The sequence below is a fragment of the Rhinolophus hipposideros genome, assembly GCF_964194185.1.
Source record: "Rhinolophus hipposideros genome assembly, chromosome: 20".
Lineage (NCBI taxonomy): Eukaryota > Metazoa > Chordata > Mammalia > Chiroptera > Rhinolophidae > Rhinolophus > Rhinolophus hipposideros.
The window spans coordinates 7956188-7967090 of record NC_138066.1 but is presented as its reverse complement, the minus strand read 5'-3'; positions in this window follow the sequence as shown (position 1 = coordinate 7967090).

Here is a 10903-nt window from a genome sequence, read left to right as displayed (position 1 = left end):
CAAAAGTTCGCAACAGCTGAGGAATCAGACCTGCCATAAACACAAAAAGAAAACTCAGAACACCTGGAAATGTCTGGTTCCGCTTCCAATCAGCTCTTGATGAATTAACTAAACAAGGATAAAGGACTAATAACTTAAAAAGAGCCTTACGCTGGAGGCACGCTGTAGGAGCAGATGGGACATGACCCACAGGTCAGCCACGAAGGTAGTAAAAGCCCCCAACTGCCCCCAAACCTGGCTCCTACCAGCCCACTATGGCGCCTTCATCAGTCTGCAATGCCTCCCATTTAGAATTGGGCTAGAAAGACAGAATCTCTGTTTGAAAAGCTTGTGGTTCCAGGCCAGGGTCAGTTCTCTTGTCTTCTGTGAACAGGGAGAAATCTTGGAGACGGGCTAATGATACACAGCCAGTGTGGTCTTGAGAAGACAGGACACCTGACAGGCGTACAACCCAGGTGGAGAAGGTGAGGGCAGGAGAAGGCACCGGATCCCATGGTCCTCTGCACGGCGCAGAGGCAAAGGGACAGACCGCGGTCTATGGGGTGTCCAGGCAGATCCTGCCCATGAGGAGATTGGGGAGGAGTAAGGGGGCCTGAAGGATCCCTGCTTCGGTGGGGTGCTGGAGGCAGAGGGTGGGTGGGCATTTGGGGCAAGGGGGTTCTAGCTCCATCACTAATTCTCACCAAAGGCAGGCAGGACCATGGCACAGAGGTAAAGAGGGGCTGTGACTCACCTCTGCCCAGGAGAGAGCAGCTACAAAGGGGCTGTTGCTGGCCTGGGCTTTTATAGGTCCCGCTAACCCCCACAGTTCATTCCTTTTCTATATTTGGAAAGAGAATGACCCACTCCATAAGCTGAGAAGCAGCTCCTTCTTCACGTTTTTTTTTTTTTTTTTTTTTTTTTTGTCATTGCCAAGGGAAAGGTATATATAGAAATGAGCAGGATCATAGCCATTTTTCCGACTATAGAAAGTTGGGAGTTTGAAATGCCTTTGTCTGAACTTGGGCCGGGTGCTCCTTCCCTTGATGTGATGGAACAGCCTCTCTATGGAGGGCCTGCCTACTTCCATATGCAGGCAGCCAGGAGCACATTCTGTCAGCGATTTGCTTGGAAATCTCATCATATGGAGAAATGAAGGAAACCGAGCCTGAAAAAGTTCAAATCCTCTTGGAATTTTGAGTAAGACACAGGGTTGTGACAGGGCTGGGTGACTGTAATACTCATGCCAGGAAAAGCAACAATAATAATTCTTCGTTTTTCTTCCCCTCCTCCCCTCTTCTTCTTTTTCTTCTTCTCTCCTCCTTTTACTGTGTAACTTTCTGTTTCATTAGTATCATTATTAACTCAATCCTTTCTTAAACACCAATAGGACCAACAAGTAAATTAACAACAGGGAGCTACTCCGCCAGCCCTTATTCATGGCAACAGCTGCTTCAGGCCCTGTTGTTATTAAGATATATTACCAATTAGGAAAGACCAGCTGCTAGCCTCGGTGGGGGGTAGGGGGAATAGTAGTGGCCTGCAGAGAAAGGGGGGGGTAAAGGGGGTGTCTAACAACTGTGCTTGTTTCTAAATCAGGGTTGGAAAAATAAAGCCTCAGAGAAGAATCCGGGTATAGTTGAAGCTTTTGCCCATTCCCATACTACATTTTGTTTGTTTTGTCCCTTTTTTTCCTGACTGACTCTTTGGGAGGGTGGCTGGTGAACATCATCTGGTTGCTGATTCTCAATAGAATCGGGTGTCAACAGTTCCCACTTGAGAATAAAGACTGCCTTCTCCCACCCACACTAAGGCCAGATATGGAGGCTACTCACAGAGGTGGGGGTGGGAAAGGGAAGTGGTCCTCAGGAGGAAGGGACACTAATTAAACATCACTGCATGCAGGCCCCTTCAATACAAAGCACTTTAAGATGATACAAAAGAAAAGCTTTTACTCTTAATAGTTTATATTAGAAATGATGAGTCAACTGGTTTTAAGATTTAGGCAATTTCAATTGAAAGTGATACATTTATTAAGTGCCCGCTCTATGAAGGCCAAGCAAGGTAAGTGGCCACCAGTGGATAATGTCAGACAGGCTGCTAACACACTTACTTGCCTGCCTACCAGTCTACTGTGAAACTGCTTGCACGTCACTCCTCCTCTAGTTTGGAATGAACCGCCCATCCTTGGAGTCCCTGCTCATCCAAGGAGAGAGCGCTGATGCTCCTAAAGGGTCCATCCAGGCCCTGAAACGGAGTGGTCTCCTTGCGGCCCTCTCTTGCCTGCTCAGTGGTACATGAGTCCAAGTCTTTGTGCCATCGCCTGGCCATCTCCTTGGGAGGCCTGGTCACCTGTGGGAGCAGGTGTTAACAAGCCCCATAGGGCCAAGGGACAGTTCGAGGGGCCCTAGCTACATCTCAGGCAGTGATGGATGCAGGATGGGCCATGGGTTGGGGACTGAGTGTTTTCAGTCCCTTCTTCCTAAACTCCAAGAGAGTTGTTGGGAGGGACTCTGTGGGAAATGAAACATGGGTCAGTTTGGATATTTCCCTTTGTAGTCACCAGTGTATCCATCTCTCTGTTTAACCAGGTCCATATCCACCTCCAGGAAACTGAAGGGACATAGTCTTTATAGGATTTCTTGGAGTTCCTGTGAAACAGCACCTTGTCCATTATGGAGCCCAATATAAGCCCTAAACCACTGATGGCCTCCCGCCCCACTTTCTTTCTTCTCTCCATCAAACTTCATCGTAGACTCAGAGTATTCGCCCGGAAGATCACATAGATCATTTGCTAAATAAGCTCCTTTTGCATATGAGAAAAGGGAAGCCAGCAGGGGTAGGAGGCGTGCCCAAAGCCATAAACAGGAGGATCTGAGTGAGGGGTGGAACTCAGCTCTCCAGAAGAAACCCTGAAGCCAGAAGAGACAATTGCCACATAGAAAACGGTTTAAAAGCTAGATGTCAGGAATCAGAAAGTACGGTCATTTGGGAAATTATCCTTAGGAGAAGGAAGAACGACATGTAACAGTGGCAGCTGCAGGTTGTCGCATCACCAGCATGGACCCTGGGAGTCAGACAGGCCTGGGTGTGAGTCCCACAGCCCTCCTCTTGCAAGCTGTGTGATGGCGGGCATTGAGCCTAACGTCTCTGAGCTTCTCTTTCTCATCTGTGAAGTGGAGATGATACAGCTGCCTCACAGCTAGTTATAGGTATTCGGTAGGATATTAAAATATCAGACACACTATACCTGGGCTGCGTTTGGCACATTGTAGATGTTTACGTTTTCTTTTCTATCTGAAGGTTTCCATGTGTTATAGCACAGTACGACTGGCTTTCTTGATGACCCTGAGTTGAATATTTGCTTTATTGAGATGAGGAGGGGAAAAGGGACATATATAATATTTTTAAAAAAAATCCATCCAAAGGGATAGAAATCTTAGAGAACCTCGTGTTGTTACTTTAAGAGGCAGCTTTCTTGGGGCTAACTGTGTACTCTGCCTGTGGAATTCCTCCTCTGGACAACCGAGACAGATGACTTAAAAGTATATTATTAGCCAGATTTTAGGGAACAGGAGGGGCCCTTGTTCTTTCAGCCACCCCCAGCTAGAGCTAATCCCCACAGCCAGCGCAGAGCTGCATTTATTTTTGGATGAGCTGGAAAGAAGATGTACTGTATCTCAAGAATGCTCAGTAGTTCCAGAAGTGATGAATGGAGGGCCGTTGCGCTCCCCTTCGGCGAACCTGTCTCTTCCTCCCAAGCCACCTTCCTCTGCCTGTTTGATGTCCCTTCCACGTGGACACGTGGACACGGGGCTCCGGCTACACACCGGCCTGCTCAGGACTGCTGACTGCCAGAGCGTGAAGTCATCTGCGGGGAGCAGCTGCCTCCTGGATCAAGTGCCTTCTCCATGTGGCTCCGTGAGGAGAGTTAGGTGTCACTGGAAATGAGGAACTCACTTCTTCTGAGCCAAGACCGTTGCCAATGCCCAAGAGCCCCAGGTAGAAATTCAAGCAGAGAGGCTAAAGCTCTCCTTTAATTCAATTCAACAAACACTCACTTCCCCCCACTTTCTATTATGAAAAATTTCAAATGTACTGATAAGTACAAAGCATAGTAAGTGATTTCCCAGGATTATAATGCAGTTGGGTGCGATGTCAAAGCCATGCTATGAACCCCACCTCACTAACTATATGAGAGGGCATCGGGGAATGGATGATTCAGGAATTATGAGGGGAGCCAGAAGTTTGTGAAGTTAATCAGAGCAAACTTCTTGAAAACGTCAAACCTCAATCTGGAAGTGAAAGGGACAGCTGGTGGTAAAAGGTGACCCAGTAAAGAGATGATTCCACACACTCTGGAAAACCTAAGGAATGGAATGAAGATGAGAGTGAGCGAAGGTTTGAGTGACACTCAGCTGGCAAAGAGGAGATGATTCCCATACCTACAGTGGGGCTATTGTGGCTGCTGTCACAAGCCTGCTTTTAATGGGCCCTTGTGGCTGGGAGCATGGAGCAACATGATTGAAGCAAGGAAGAATGCTTTGAGCGAGAAAGACAGGAGAAAACGGGCATTCCAAGGGAAAGGAGATAATAAAGTGGCAGGCAAGCTCCAAGACCTTGCCAGAGAATTTGGGGACAGGAATGAAATGCAATGCGAGTCTGAACAATGCCATAGAGAAGGAAGCAGGTAAACAAGTTCACTGGCTGCATATGGGTGTGGAAAGCAAAGATCAAAGATCACCAGAGGATTGCCGAGAGGATAAAATGGAGAACAAACAGCACTGTGACCTTAGGCATCTGGAAGAAAGGTGGACAATTTGGGGGGTGGAGATGGATTAAGATTTGAGCCATAGTCTTTAAATTGAAGGATGACCCTGAATTTTCATTTAAAGTCGTGGTTTTCAATTTGGCGATTCCTGAAAATCACCTGAGGAGCTGTTGTTTTTTTAACTTTGCATAACCAATTGGAAGATATGATGTCATATGGAAGACTCCAATAAATAAGATAAAATACTACAGAATAAACTTAAGAAGATATGTGCAAAACCTAAAAGTTATACTGAAAGACACAAAAGGACATTTCCTTGCTATTGAATAGGATGATTCAACATTATAAAGATGCCAATTATACTCAAGTTTATATTAGGCTGGTGCAAACGTAATTGCAGCTTAAAAGGTTAAAAATAATTCCAAAAACCGCAATTATTTTTGCACCAACCTAATATATAAATTTAATACAATCCTTATAAATATACTGACAATTTTTTTTCCTGGAGTTAGATAGTTGATTCTAAATTTAGTGCATGCATAGTAAAGAAAACCCTGGGGAAAAAAGTCACAGGCAGGGTAGTCCACCAGATATTAAAACCTACATTATCAATTCTGAAGTGTTGTGCTGGTGCCTGAAGAGACAGACTGACCAAAGCAACAGCAGAAAGTCCGGAAAAAGGCCCTAATATACATGGAAATTGGATTGGTGATGAAGGTAGCATATTAGATAGATATTAGATGACACAGAATTATTGCTAATTTTCTTAGGTGTGAAAATGGGATTGTAGATATGTAGGAGAATGTCTTTATTCATAGGAATTTCATTCTGAAATACTCAAGGAGATATTATAAACTATACAATGAACTTCTATAATTGCTCAACCCCCCCCCCAAAAAAAAAGAGAGAAAAGAGAAAAAAGAAATTTACATACACAAATAAAGCAACACTTTATCAACGCAAAACGTTATCAGTGGCCAAAACTGAACAATAGGTGGCTCAGGGAAAGGGTAAACAAATGTGTGTTCTATAGGTTTGAAAATGTTCAAATAAAAAGTTCTGGAGAAAATGTAAAAACATACAAACAAACAAGACCCAAGACCAGGCCCTGTCTCAGACCAGTGGAATCAGAATCTCTAGGCGTAGGTTTTGGGCATGACGTGTAAAGCTCCCCCTGTAGTGTGCATTCTGGATTCGAATGAACAACCACCCCTGAGAACTAAGCACTGAGCGTTCCAGGGTGGTGGTGAGGGGTGAGGGTGATTGAGAGGAGAGGAAGGGAGATTCAAAGCTTAGAATGATGGAATTCTGAAGGGAAAAGATGGATTCGAAAGCACACAGATACTCCCCCAATAGTGACTGAAATGGGTAAGTTGAGCAGATATGGGTGTGGGGTGGGGAGAGGGTGGAGAGGGAGTGGTTGGGGGTCCTTCTGGGGGGGACTTGAAGAACATTAAACAAAAGTCTGAAACAGCAGTGACTGAAGCTGAATCTATTGGGGGCGAGGAATGATCAAATCCTTCTTTTGTAAAGTAAAATAGTTGAACTAGAGGGGCGTTTCTTAACCAGGTTCGGTCATCTTAACCAGGTTTGGACATCTTAACGAGGTTTAGGTTTAGGAACCCCTGGGAAGTTTACTATTGATTTGGATATTCAGGCACCACCCAAATCCCTTTAAATCAGAATCTCTGGGGGTTAGACGGGGGTATGTGGAGTTTCAATGGCTTTCCAGGTAATTCTGAGGAAGGCCCCTGATTAGAAACTGCTGACAGATGACCTCTTCAGTTCTGACTCTGACCCTAGGACTCCACATTTACATACCTTACTTCTAAATCTAGGAGAGCTGAGGGGTGTCCTTGCCCGTAACTGACCAACTGTTTTCCTTATGAGGTTTGACACTTTCACCGACAGGAACCCAAGAGGCCTTGGAAAGAAAGCAGGTGGCAAGGTTGTCCTCTATTGGAGTCCCGTGTTGTGGTTGTATCTATATTTTAAAATGTCTAAAATGGGCAAGGGAGGGCGTGAGGAGGTACTGGTTGCAAAACAAAACAACAACAAAAAAATTTTTTAAAAACCCCGAAAACCAAACACAAGCAGTTTCTGTCAAGCATTTGAGTTGCCAGGCCCAGAAAAGGCATCAGCTGTCCTTCAAGGGGATGGAAGGTAAGAGAAAGTGAGCCAGGCCCCACTCAGCCCAGGGCTGCCTTGATCTGAGGCTCAGCTCATCCTTTCGCTTCATCAGGCCTCAGTCTCCTCATCTGAGAAATGGGTCTCTCCAATGCCCCAGGTCCCCGTTGGTCTCTGCTTTCTCTGATTTGACCATTCTAATCAGGTACCTAAAAAGGAGGAGCTGGGCTGTGATGTGTCACAATACTCATTCCTCCACCACAGTAATGTGGGTGGGAGGGGACCTGGGTGCCAGGCACAACCCATTTTGTGGCAGTCTTTGGCCAGTGCTGCCCCCCTGCAAGACTGCCCTTGTGAAGCAGGTACCCATCTCCCAGACTACATACGTGGACAAAAATGCAACTGTCATTATTTCTCTTTAATTGATTTTATCTCTGTTTTCAAACTCTGGAGGAGGAAACTAAACTTTGCCACTTCATGGTAACTGAGTTGTTTCCCGAACCTTTTCGGTATTGTTTGATAAACGTTACATTCAGGCTCCTGCCTGTTGCCCCTTCTCCTCCCTGTGTCTTCAAACCTGCTTCCAGATTCCACTCACTACCCTCCAACCAGGGAGCTTAAAATACTCTTCTCTTGGCTACGCCCGGTAGCTTTCTCATGATCTCAAATCTGGATGCAAGCTCACCCCGGAGGCCAAGATTCTCCCCCAGGTAGGGTGAGTAAGGGGTTGCGTTCCCAGCTAACTCTAATTTCACGGCAGATGCTTCCCAAAAGAGCACTCTCTACATTCCACGGCCCCCTCATGCCCCTGCCCGGTCTATTACACACCAGGTAGAACTATAGGTATCACTGCCCTGCCCTCCGGCAGTAAATGGCACTGGGGGTCTGTAGGTTGTCAGCTCTGCCCTGCCATGACCCTCCCGTTTCCACATCATTTCTCAGTTTGTCGATAACCTCACTGATACCTATATACCTGACTTCACATTCTCTCTGACACCAAGTGCCAGTAGTTACTATGCCCGATGGTCGACCGTGTGCTAAGCATTTCACTCATGCAGAGCGGTGTCCCTCTCACCCCATTACATTTCTTTTCCTACACTGTGAAAGTACCAAAGCTTTTCCCAACACTGGGAGGGGCTGGGGCTGGGGCCTCCTGCTGAAAACATGAGTCCAGGACAGGGATCATCGTCCCTGTAGGAGGATAATTGTCTGAGAAAAGTAGTTTATGGGATCTTCGGGAAACTGGGAAGGATAATGAGGGAAGAGTTAACAATTTTAAAATGATTGAGCAACTAGACCTGGTGAAAACATGTTTCATTTTCCAAGATTGTTTTCTGATTATAAAATTAATATTCATATAAACATTTGTAGAAAAATATAGGATGATGAAGGTAAATCATAATCTCCCCACTCCGAGTTAAACTACTAGCATTATACATTACTTCTAAATATTTTTATATGTTTAGTCATATTTGTCTTTTCAAAATAAAAAGGGGAGACATTTACATATTTTTTATTAAAGCAACACAGGCTGACTGTAAAAATAAAATCATATTATGCGAAAATGTGTTTGCAACCAACTTTGTACATGATGTATTATGGACATCCTTCTTTCAGGAACTTTATATTATCCTTTTTAATGTCACCACACAATTCCATTATGCAGATGTACCATCATTCATTTACTAAATCCCACTTTTTAAAATATCATAGCGACGAACATCCTTGTCTCTTTGAACATTATCCAATTATTTCCTCAGGATAAATTTCTAGGAGTAGGATTATTGAATCGAGTGCTTTTGCTTCATATCACCACATCCGTCTCCTGAAGGATCATATCTGTCTACAATCTCCCCCAGCCCCCGCGTGTCAAGTTTACTCCCCCACCTTTGCCAAGTGGCATCACTCTAATGTTTGCCAGTTTTATAGGTGAAAAATGTAACTTACTGATGTTTGAATTTGCTTTTCTTCTGTTATGTGTGAGGTTGAACCTCATCTTACATGCTACTGATTATTTGTAGTTCTTCTATGAATAGTCTTCATACCCTTTGTCCTTTTTATCTTGAGATGTCATAGTTTTTCAAAAAACTTTCATATATCAAAGATTTTAGTAATCTCTAGTGTTCTAGTAATCTCTAGCAAATGTTTTCCTCATTTGTTCCTTATCTCACTTGAGCCTCACAACAATCCCAGGGCGTAGGCAGGGCAGGTGGAATTATCCCTCACTTAATTGATGTGTAAACTGAGTCAGTGGGGGAATGTTGGGTATGGCCTCAGGGCCATTGGAAGGCCTCAAGTTTCCTTGCTGAGTGTGGTGCCTCAAGCTGTCCAACAGGGCCCTGACGGCATCCGTTAGGGTTAAGGGAGAAATAATGTTTCTCTTACATATTAGGTTGGTGCAAAAGTAATTGTCTTGCATTGTTTTAACCTTTTAAACCACAAATACTTTTGCACTGACCTAATAAATTAAAATGCCCGAAATATTTGGGCCTCAGCTTCCTCTTCTGAAAAAAAAAAAAAAGGAGTTGAATCAAATGATCTCTTACATTCTCTTCAGCTCTATCTTCTGACACTGATTTGAGGCACAAGGGAGACCCACTTGGATGAAAGCATTGTCTTTATCTTCAAAGCATGTATGTGGGCATTCATTATTTTATATACATATATAGTTACAAGAAGCGGAGTACAGCATTAGGAACAGAGACAGTGGAAATGTAATGGCTGTGTGGGATGTCAGAGGGATAGTAGATGGGGGGAGAGGGGTTGTCACTGTGTGAGGGATATAAATGATAAATGTCTATTACATTGTTTTGTGCACCTGAAACTAATTTTAAAAATGTTAAAAAAAAAAAAGAAAGAGAAAAGAAAAGTCAAGGTTTGACACACTGGGGGTGGGGGGTGGGGGAGTAAGTATGTGGGGTGCAGGAGGTGGCTGGGTTGTTCTCCATTCATGAAGTACGTAGTGAATGTCCATGACAGCACGTTACCAAGAGCACTGCATTGGGAGGTAGACTTCCCCAGGCCGGAGCCAAGAGCGTCATCTGGCTACATCTCTCCCCTCCCCAGTCAAAAGCAATCCAACACACATGGCAACATCGCTAAACCCCAGGATTTCTATGTCATGGCTGGAGAGCTGTAGATGCTACCTCATCCCATGATCCTTGCAGACAGCATTAGTGGATTATAGCACCTACCATACGAGCGTGGTCACAGCTTTATAATCTTCCTTAGCATTGTATTATAGGAAGTGATTCCTATTTGGTTAAAATAGGGATAAACTTTGTCTTCCTGACACTAGGATATTTTTCCTAATAATGACTCTTTCTTATTACAAAATGAATATATGTTCATTTAGGCAGGTTTAGAAAATAGATTCTCAAAATAAGAAAATAAAAATCCATAAAGATACCATTGTTGTTAATAATATTGTGGTGTGCATTTTTAGTGTTTATACAAAAAAAATGAGATCAAAGTTTTGCAGCTTATTCACTTAAAGTAGATATTGGATATCCTTCCATATCATTAAACATCCATCTACTGCTCCATTTTAATGGTTCCACGGCTCTCCACTTATGAATGTACCACAGTTTATTTCTCCCCTGTAAGTTGGGTATCTTACAGATCCCCATAGTTGGACATCTAAGTTGCTTTCCATTATCTACTATTACAAAAATTGCAGTGGACAAATCTTTGTGCATACCTATAGTTCTTTTTATGGATAAATGCATAAAGATGGAATGGCAGGGCTTGCGATATATTGACAAATCGCCATCTAGAAAGGCTGCTATACTTTGTGTATTACCAGTTCCATGTGAGGGTTCATTTCTCTATACTTTCATTCTCAATATGTAACATACTTTCTAGCTTTTTGCCAACCAGAGAGACAAAAATTCCAATGTTTTAATTTGCATTGTTTGATATCTAGTGTTTTTGGTTTTTGGTTTGGTTTTGGGGGTACTTACGGCTATTAACTATTTGACATCCTTCTTTTCTGCCTGTTTATGTTCTTTGCCCAGCTTTCTCTTG